Genomic DNA, 11,622 nt, shown 5'->3' with positions numbered 1-11,622 from the left:
TAGAATATGTTGTGAAGATATAGAAACTCCTGTACACTGGGAATGTAATCCTGAAAGAAGGATTAATAAAAGGAAATATAAAAATAAAAAGCTTAAAAAATTTAGAAATTTTAATTAAAAAATACATAAAACCTAGAATAAGATATTATAAAAGAAAAAATAACTTGTATGGTGAACAGAAGAATAAAAATTATAAGAAAGATAAAAGCCAATGTAAATATTGGAATTGTGGAGAAATACGTTATATAAACCCTGATTGTGATAAAAAGAAAGTTAAAATATTGCAAAAAGAATATTTAGAAATAAAAGATGAATTGAATGAAATATCAGATATTGAAGCATATAATAATCAAGAAGTTTATATAAGTAAAATAGAGGATGATGAATCATAATCTGAATAAGGAAATAGAGAAAATAGAAAGTAATAATATAAATATACAAGAATATAAAGGAATAGAAGGATATGGATTAAAAGTTACCTTTGATAACAATAAATTTAGAAAATTACAAAAATTATGTTTAGATTTAAAAATAGGAAAATGGAAAGTCTTAGATAGAATTTGGAAAAGAGAAATGATAGCAATAAATGAATATTTCAAAATAGAAAAAATCATGGATGTAAGAACAACATATAGACAACATAAATTAAATCTTTTAACAAAAAATACGGTTGGAGAATTATTAACAAAGATTAATAAAAAACAAAGTGAAAAAAAATCAAATATGTTTATTTAGCAGGAATACAAATAATGTTTAAATCATTATTTAGAGAATTTATAGATTCACCCTTAACTATAACCTTACATGATGGAAGAATAATAAATTTAAAAGATAGTCATTTAGGAACAATAGAAGGAAATCTGACATATCAAAAAATAATGTTTACATGCTACCCAAAATATTGTGTTTCATTAAAAGATAGAAATTTTAATAAAATTTTAGGACTACACTTTAAGCTACATAGAGACGATATTATGCAATTAAGTGATCAAATTATGACTATAGAGTATAGAACTTTATACACATTTACCAATTCCAATTATGGGAATATTTATTCAAATAAACCTTATACTGAAGTACATAAAGAATATAAGGATATTAGCAAAATAATAAAACCAAATAAACAAATAAGTTTAATTCTAGAAGAATATGAATTAAGCATAACAAAAAATAAACATTAAATAACTGAATTAAATAAAGAAGAATGTTCTAATAATATAACATTTAAAGATAGAAAATTAATTTAAAAATAAAAAAGTCTTAAAATAACCAGTCAGAAGAATTTAATAATATAAAAGAAGTAAAACTATATAGGAATGCTAGAAATATGAAAATAGAAGGAGAATATTTTAATGGAAGAGAATATATAAATGGACTAAATATATTAATAGACACGGGAGCTAGTGAATGTCATATAACTTCAATTAGAAATATATGTTTAATAACTCATAAAACTGAACCATACAAGTATGTAAATTTTGATGGACAAGTACATATTACAGATTTGGAAGTCAAGGTACATTCCAATTATGGGAATATTTATTCAAATAAACCTTATACTGAAGTACATAAAGAATATAAGGATATTAGCAAAATAATAAAACTAAATAAACAAATAAGTTTAACTCTAGAAGAATAAGAATTAAGCATAACAAAAAATAAACATTAAATAACTGAATTAAATAAAGAAGAATGATCTAATAATATAACATTTAAAGATAGAAAATTAATTTAAAAATAAAAAAGTCTTAGAATATCTAATAAAAATCAGTCAGAAGAATTTAATAATATAAAAGAAGTAAAACTATATAAGAATGTTAGAAATATGAAAATAGAAGGAGAATATTTTAATGGAAGAGAATATATAAATGGACTAAATGTATTAATAGACACAGGAGCTAGTGAATGTCATATAACTTCAATTAGAAATAAATGTTTAATAACTCATAAAACTGAACCATACAAGTATGTAAATTTTGATGGACAAGTACATATTACAGATTTGGAAGTCAAGGTACCAATAAAAATAGAAGGAATAAATCTTTTGATATCATGTTATATAGATAAAAGTATGGATATAAATCCTCATATACTTCTAGAAATGAGTTTTCTAAATGGATTAGAAAATTATAGTATAAAAAGAGAAGAATTATATATAATTCATAATGGACAAACTATATTGTGTAAAAAGAACTAAATGAATAATCAGATAAGTTTTCCATTACCTATATATATACAAATTACTATTATAGAACCAAATATAACAACTTGTGCCTTAATAAAACAAGGAGTGATATAACAATATTTAAAATTTTTTGATAAAATCATGGAATAATAATAGTAACATAAAAATAACTGGAGTCACAGGAGAAAGTACCCAGATAATAAATAGTGCTGATAAAGTTAGTATAATTCTTGGAAGTAAACAAGTTACAATAAATAAAATATATAAATATGATAAATTAGAGTGTGATATATTATTAGGAAATGATTGTATACAACAATTTCAATATTATAAACAAAATAATTATATGATAATACTACAAACACTTTGTGGACACTTATTAAAAATTTCAAGAGAATTTAGACCTTATAGAGTTGAGCCAGTCTAGCGTGGTGATAAATGGGAGAAAAAATCGATTATATATAATGAAATAAAAAATAAAATAATATTGTATAAAAAAGTCCTAAAAACAGGAATAGAAATGAGTATAGAAAAAATTATTGAATAATTAGAAAAAGTTTATGGAGAAAATTCATTATTATTTTGGAAACCACATCATCCAAATGCCAAAATAAAATTAACAGAAAATGTTATAATAAGAGTTGGACCAATGATGTATATTTTAGAAGATACATAATAATTTGTTATAATAGGAGTTAGATCAATGATGTATATTTTAGAAGATATACAAGAATTTAAAATTAAGATAAAAGAATTATTAGAACAGAAACTTATTAAACATAACAATGGACCTCATAGTAGTCTAGCCTTTATGGTTATGAAACATTTTGAACATGTTAGAAGAAAAATAAGAATGGTTATAAATTATAAAGAATTAAATAAATATACTAAATTTGATGGATATTTCTTACCAAATAAAGAAGTTTTAATAAACTTTACTCGAGAAAAACAATATTATTCTAAATTTGATTGTAAATCAGGATTTTGACAAGTAAAAATGGAATAACCTAACATCAGAACCTCAATACAGAAGGCTCCATAGATGGCAAGCTTATTTAGCATTTTATAATTTTGAAATAGTTCATATTAAAGGAGTCAATAATTTTCTTACAGATTTTCTCAGTAGAAACATAGAATTTGCAGGTGGATAAAGCTAAAGTCATGGATTTATACTAATCTATCCAACATATACAAAAAATGATAGATTTTCTCAAAGAAGAAGCTGAAGACATAAATACTGGAGCAATACAAATTTCAGAGATGTTCAACTCAAATATAAATTTTTTATTGAATATCACTACTGAACAACAAAAAGAGACCATAGAACTCAAAAATCAAGTTGATGCTATTGCAGCACAACTAAAAAATATACTGTTTGAGATAAATATAACACAGAGCTCAGAAATGAGTTTTCCAATTCAATACCAAATAGGGACAGCTGGAAGTAGCAGTAGACCCAGACGTGACAACATACCAACTGATAAAAAATGAGATTTCATTTCAGTATCATCAACCAAAAAAGTGAGATATATGGAGATAAAAGAAATTCCAAAACTATCAATATCATAAACCAGGATGATACAATCCCTTTAGATTCAAAAGAAGAAGAGTATGCTAAAATAGTTAGAATTGCTTATGAAATAAAAATAAATGATTCATATTTCATTTCTCAGAAAAATAATGTTTATCCCAGAATAATAGCCATGGAAGTAGGAGACCCTTCGTTTATAAAAATTATGACAGATTATGGATTTATGGATTTAATATATCCAAGAAACAATTTGATTGAAATTTCAAAATTTGATGATATATTCATAAAAGAAGTATCCAAATTTGTCAAAGGACAAAAAAATATATTTGAAATTTTATTCAATAAGTCCTGAATATGATGAAATTGTTCACTATCCAGTTGAACATATAATATCAATCGGGTACGTAGCAGCTAACTTCCAAATAGATGTGATGGAGAACGATAGAAAAGTTCCAACAGTGACAAAGTCATGGATCAAACATAGAAGAGCACTTAGAATTAAAGCTATATACAATATTGCTAAAAATTTGTTTGATAAAAAATTCTCATACTTGTGTCAATATAAAAACTAGATGCTGGTATCAAATGGAGGACATGGAAAATCAGAAATATTGAAGGACTACATTACAATATTCGAAATACATCAATTTTCAAGATACCCTACCACTTTGAAAGAATCCTGCCAGTTAAGAGAGTGTCCCAGTTGCATGTGAAGACATAAAAGATAGATGACAATAATAGAGAAAGATAATCTTTGGATAAAAAATTGAAAAAGCATGTGAGAGATATAGAAAAAGGAGGACAATAATAGAAGCTCCTTTAATAAAAATCAGATATTGAATGTGAAGATGCAGGTCCTAGAAGGACAATAATGGAAAGGTAAGTGTGCCTTTGTTGATGTACTGAATGATGTAATAGATCAATAATAGAGTCTCATATATTTGTATAAATATAGGCATTGTAATGGAGAAAAATGATCTTGAAATCTAAGGATCTTCTCTCAAATTGTAAACTCGATTTGTAGTGGAGAATCAACATTTCCAAAACCAATTTTTCTGAAAATCCCTTTGTACCAAATTGAAGTCTTGTATAAGTTCTGATAGAAATAAAATTCAAATATTTTGATATCAATATGAGTTTCTAAATCTTTATTCTCATAGATTCTTAAAGGATCTAATAGAAAGTTTCCTTCTTATTTTAGCAAAAAGAAAGTTTTTCTTTAACAGAAGTCTAGAATTTTATTATTTAAAGTCGATACAGTGAGAGCAAGAAATTGAAATTGTAAAGATTCCGTGAAGGTAAGAGGCCGTTGAAGGAAGCAGTTTACACATTCAGAGCTCAAATGTTACTCAGTTCTAAATCAAAACTAGCGAAAACTATTAAATTTTTGCTAAAATTAGAATGAATCTTTTTCGATCTTAGAGAATCAAAGGGATTAATTACATGACTTAATGATTATTTGTATTAATGCCAGGATATACAATTGAAAGATTAGATAATTTGTTAGAAAAAATATTAGAAGAAATAAAAAATATTATTTCTCAATTAAAAAATATGAATACATCTACCAGAGAATATAATATACTTAATGAAAAATATGAACGGTATGTTACAGACTATTCCAATCTACTTGATCAAAGAAATCCGCTAAAATTCAAAATAGAATAAATATAAGATAAAATAGTTTAAAAATTTGAGATATATGTTGCAATATAGAAATAATCATTTTATTAAAGACAATATAGACTTTTTCATGAAAATGAATAATAATAGGCCAAATAGAAAAATCTCCCATGTTTGGTTAAGCTTGAAAACTTTACTTGTAAATACATTATAATATATAAGTTATTAGGTGCTCAAAATTGAGAATAAAATAATTTATTTAGATAGTTAGCTAAGAGTAACTAGCGAGCAACTATTTCGATTTAAAAATAAAAATAAAGTAACTTACTCAAACATGTTTCAAAATAAAAAAGTTACTTAATGTTACTTATTTTTATGCTTGACCAAATGAGTCTTGTGGCATCTATTCTCATAGTATTAAAATTGTTAAATCATTTACCATTGCATACTAAATAAAAAACACTGATCAGAGAGAAGTACCTAATATAATCCCCCTTCCCCCAGTGGAGCGACTAGCTGTTTGTTTTCATTACTAGTACTACAGAACCAGCATATGCTGAGTACGAAAAGCAAAAAAGGACTAAAAGCACCTCATAACCATGCGCCAAAACCAATATTGGTCAACCCAAAACTATAAAATGGCTAACTATGCGGGGCAGACCCAGACATTTTGTATTGTAGGATCAAAAATTAAAATATTTCTTTTTCAAAATAACATATTATTAACCAAAATAAGTTAATATAATACTGCAACTTTAGCCTGCGGATCTTCAATTAATTGTTCCCAATTTCAAACGCTAGACTATTGGACATACCAAATTGTGAAAAATCCCAATATTTGCAATACAAAAATCAGCTAATGTTTTCAATTCCTCAATTTTAGACATCCTGTTCCAATATTTTCAATTTTCAACTATCAAAAGCAATTTAATAATTGCTCTTTGATTTTCTTTTATCTATTTCAACCATTTCTTTATCACATGGTTTTTTGATACAAAATATAAAATCAAAGCATCTAAATAGAAATAAGGAAACCCTTTAACCTTTCAATTTACAATGTAACATCAAAACCCTTTAATCTTCCATGTTTACAGAGAATTCTATTTTAAAAAAAATACTATCAGTATCAGAAATTAGTATGATAGAATCGAAAGGCTATTCTACATCTAACTTATACATGATTTCTTATGTTATTACTACTCCTAAAAACCACATAACCAAACAAAAACATGCCAATGCCAATAGCATATATTAATTTAACTACGACTTCGATTGTTTGGCTTCGACAATAAGCAATAGCAGGGGAGGAGAGAGGAAGGTTTTATTTCATTTGTGCTGTGAAGAGAAGAGAAGGGAAGAGTCTAAAAGAAACAGCCTCAGTCTGGGATTAGGAAGTGGGAATTCACTGGTCATATATGTTTAGTTGGGTAAATGGAAATTGGGTTTAAGTTGTAGGCTATCAGATGGCAATTGGGTTAATTAGGTAGGTGGGATAAAGATATAAAAAAATAAAATTGTGAGGTCATTTGACCCCACATGACTCCATGTGGGTCCGCCCCTGCAACTATACTACATGTAGACTGAGCTTTACAGGGGTTTCCTTTAAAAATGGGCAAGTCAAAGTGGCAAATTTTCACTTTTGACTTAAGAACAATGGTATATTATGGCAATGGCCTATTGATGGTCAAAAGACAAAAATACCCTTATGTATATTATAAAATTACAAAAGATGGTTTTGTTTAAAAGACATTACTGCCCTTTAGTCAACAAATAAAAACCAAACACTTTCCACTTAAAATATCAAAATCAGCTAAACTTTTCTTATCTGTTTACTCCAACATGGATAAAAACACTGTCATCTTTCATTAGCTCCAACCTCTAAATCAGAAAAATTTATCAAACGCGGTAGTTGAAAATTCTTTTATATCAATCTCATCAGATCGGTGACACGACTCGTCCCAAACCATCCTAGTGGACTCGAAACGTGATGTGCGCCGATAATAGATGTTGACTAGATGTTAAATCTATCACTAACGCTAACTATGAGTTATTTCAAAAAAAGCAACAGAATCAAATGTTTATGTAAAACATAATGCGATGGGCCCCAATTATTTACTTTGTGCTTCATCAAAATGAGTTATAACACTCAAAATGTAGTGTGGCTCTCATTCCGAAATCATGTGGCTCTTCCAGATAAAAAGAATCAATTGCTACCTATAGGAAAAATCGTGGAAAAATATATGAGTTGATAGCTCAGTGAGTAGAGAAGTTTGAAAATAATTATACTTTTTCAATTTTACATTTTTATTGAAAATCGAGTTCATATCATTTAATAATTCACAAGCTAACATCGTATAATTATAACAAAAAGTGAAATATTCACATAAGGTCGTAAAATATCATCTCAAAATCATGATATAAACATCAGCTGATAACCATGTTATAATCACATCACATCAAACATGTTGAAAATTCCACCAAAAATGTACCCTCTGACTGAAATATATAATCCGCCCCTCGGGTTAAGAACTTTTGTTGCGTTCTTTTGGCCCTTCTGTGAACCAAAGTCGGTCTCAAAGACCTCTCATAATCAATTCTAGAACACAGCCAAGGCCTCTTAATGAACTATATGTACACGGTCGAAACCCCTTCATCTCTAGTCCAAGACCCCTCAGTGAAGTATAAAACACAGCCAAGGCCCCTCAGTGAATTAGAAGAAATATATAATTACGGGTACTTTTCTGGTTGATCTCAAAATCATATCTCATATTTCAATTTACAATGTAACGTATACAATCTTTGAAATCCCACATGTATCATAATAAAAGACATTTCCATGATAATCATGTAATTCGAACACATAATTGCATATAATTGTACATACTTTAACAATAAACTTAACTTATAAAAAATTTAAAAATACTTACATTTTTCCACTCACAGTACTATGTTCGTAAAATCAATCCAATTGGTAAACTGTTCTGATATTAGTATCGTCGTCTAAAATACGATATAATTTTTAAATAAACAATTAATTATTTTAAATAATTTTAATAATTAAATATGCAATACCCAAACTTAAGCATTTCACGTTTAAGCGATTTCTACAATCTCTTTAATCACTAAAACTAGTTTTTCTTTCACTTTACTCAATTTCATAGTTTATTATACTTAATCCATTCAATAAAATTGAATTTAGTCTAACAATTTAACAACTATAAAATCAAACATACCTTTTCAATAAGTAACTTTTACTTACCTGAAATTCAATCCTAATAGAATAAACCACTTAATTTCTAACAAGTTAACAAAAAATTTCTATTTTTCTTCTTCTTCTTCTTCTTTTCTCTTTTCTCTTTCTCTTTCTCTTTTTCTCTTTCTCTGTACCTTTTTGTGTGTGTTGTGTATGTTATATGTTATTAATTTGGTTTTGGGTGGAATTGGATATATCAATCCAATTCCACCGCCTCATTATACTTTTTTTTTGTATGAGGGTATTTTTATTTTCATTTTTAATTTTTTTAATTTTTTTGGTATTGCAAAACTCACCTCCTTAAAAGAATTTTGTCCTCGAAATTCAATTGATCATGTGTGAAAAAGTCGTAGATACTAAGAACGCATTTGCTTTTCACTAGCCCATGTCACTTCTTCTAGAGCATGATTCCTCCTTAATACTTTAACCAAAGTAATAGTCTTACTACGTAAGACATGTTCCTTTCGGTCTAATATCTAAATCTATTCTTTCTCATATATAAGATTTTCTTTCAATTCTACTGATAATCTTATAAAATAAGTTAAATCTGATGTCTATTTAATAAGCCTCGAACATATGGAATACATGTTGAACCGATACCTTAAAAATCATCATAGTGATCAATATATGATATTCTTAACATTTCATTTTATCACCTAACGATAATATAACCACAGCTTCAAGTTCAGCTCTTTTTTTTAATACAAATATATCTTAACCTCATGTGGTCATTAAGTATTGATCTTTCCACCATGTCATAACGCCATAATTCCTAAATGTCAATCCCAATATAACCAACCATATATCATGATTTAATCATATCTTTTTATCAATCTACAACATAATCCATACCTTATCATTCCACTTAGAGAACATTTTCTAAATCATAGCATAAATCATTATCGTGAATCAATCACTTATCATCTTTAGATATAAGAGCAAGTATTTCCTCAAAATTTTCTGATAGCAAAACTTTTGACATTTTGATACACATACAAATTTTGCTCTTTCTTTCTATAAAGAGACAATAATAACATTTAATTCATGAAAATTTATGCTCTTATTCCATAAATAGGTCGTTGACCTATTACTAATGCATAAGCCTTTTATTTATCTCACATAAAGACCTTTATTTAAGATAACGTAACCTAGAGATATCAGTCCACAATGTATAAAATTTACACCTGGTGATCATCTTAGACTTTAAACTATCCAACATATCATCCATTTATTCCATAGCAAATACATCTCGATAAAAGTGGAATACTTTATTCATGACATCCTAAAATAAAATTGAGAATAATCTAAAAATTACAGCACCAAAATTTCAATAATTTCACCTTAACTTCAAAAGTTAACTCAACGCTTCTAAATTGTATGGAACATAACACGATAATCCAACAAATGCCTTAACAAAATTAATTAACTTAATAACCAAATCAATCATCACATTATTTTGCTATAGGACAACCATTACGTTCATTTACATACTCACCATATTATGTTGTAATCATATAACCTCATCACATACTTATGGCTATATCATATGCCTTCTAACTTTTAATTATATCAATTTTCCTTAAGATCACAAAATAATAACCTTCATATTTATCATGTGAACCTTTCACACATCAATATATACCACCAAGATTTCATATGTTAATTTTCTAGTCTAGATAAATTCCAACTCTATCATTTTCTACTCCTTTTTTATTTCTCGATTCACATAAACATACCTAAATACACATATCCATTTAATTATATTTTTTAGCAACAAATAATCCCACAATCGGTAATCTTAATAAAGTTCATCTATATTTTTCTCACATCCCTTATAATCAAAAAACTCATAAATGCCTAAGATACACAATAATACATTGTCATCTATCAATTAACAAATTATCATTTTGTCTTCCACAATTTCTTATCATATAGCATAAATATACACCATTATGATTTCTATTATCATCCCATATAAGTGGCCACAAATCACCACAATATTTTGATAACACTAATGACCATTTGGCTTCAAAATAATTAAAATTTCACGCTAGTTGTAAAATCTTTAACTTCAAATGCCCCGCAAAATCATCAAAACCTGTTCAAATCTTAATAGGTTACATATACACATAGTTCCAACCCAACAACTAATAACATTTCCAACCATCAGATCATTGCAACTATCATACTTATATACTAGTCTTTTCTGGATCTGTTAAAAATATCTTTCTATCATTTTTGGTTCCATACATTTGAGTTAGAGAGCCTGTGATTTCTACTACCACGACATGTGATCATATCCACTGAACATGCACGAATCATAAAAATTTTCAAAACCATGCTCTGATACCATTCTGACACGACTCGTCCCGAACCATCCTAGTGGACCCGAAACGTGACGTGTGCCGATGATAGATGTTGACTAGATGTCAAATCTATCACCAAGGCTAACTATGAGTTATTTCAAAAAATGCAACAAAATCAAATGTTTATGTAAAACATAATGCGATGGGCCCAAATTATTTACTTTGTGCTTCATCAAAATGAGTTATAACACTCAACATATCGTGTGGCTCTCATTTCGAAATCATTAGGCTCTTCCAACTAAAAAGAATCAATTGAGACATGTAGAAAAAATTGTGGCAAAATATATGAGTTGATAGCTCAGTGAGTGGAGAAGTTCGAAAATAATTATGCTTTTTCAATTTTTACATTTCTATCAAAAATCGAGTTCATATCATTTGATAATTCACAAGCTAACATCATGTAATTATAACCAAAAGTAAAATATTCACATAAGGTCGTAAAATATCATCTCAAAATCATGATATAAACATAAGTTGATAACCATGCTATAATCACATCACATCAAACATGCTGAAAAATCCATAAAAAATGTACCCTCTGACTGAAATATATAATCCGTCCCTTGGGCTAAGAACTTTCACTACGGGCCTTTGGCCCCTCTGTGAATGAAAGTCAATTTCAAAAACCTCTCATAATCAATTCTAGAACATAGTCAAGGCCCCT

This window comes from Olea europaea, chromosome 11 (assembly GCF_002742605.1).
Source record: "Olea europaea var. sylvestris chromosome 11, O_europaea_v1, whole genome shotgun sequence".
NCBI classification, from domain to species: Eukaryota; Viridiplantae; Streptophyta; class Magnoliopsida; order Lamiales; family Oleaceae; genus Olea; species Olea europaea.
This window is presented reverse-complemented; position numbering follows the sequence as displayed.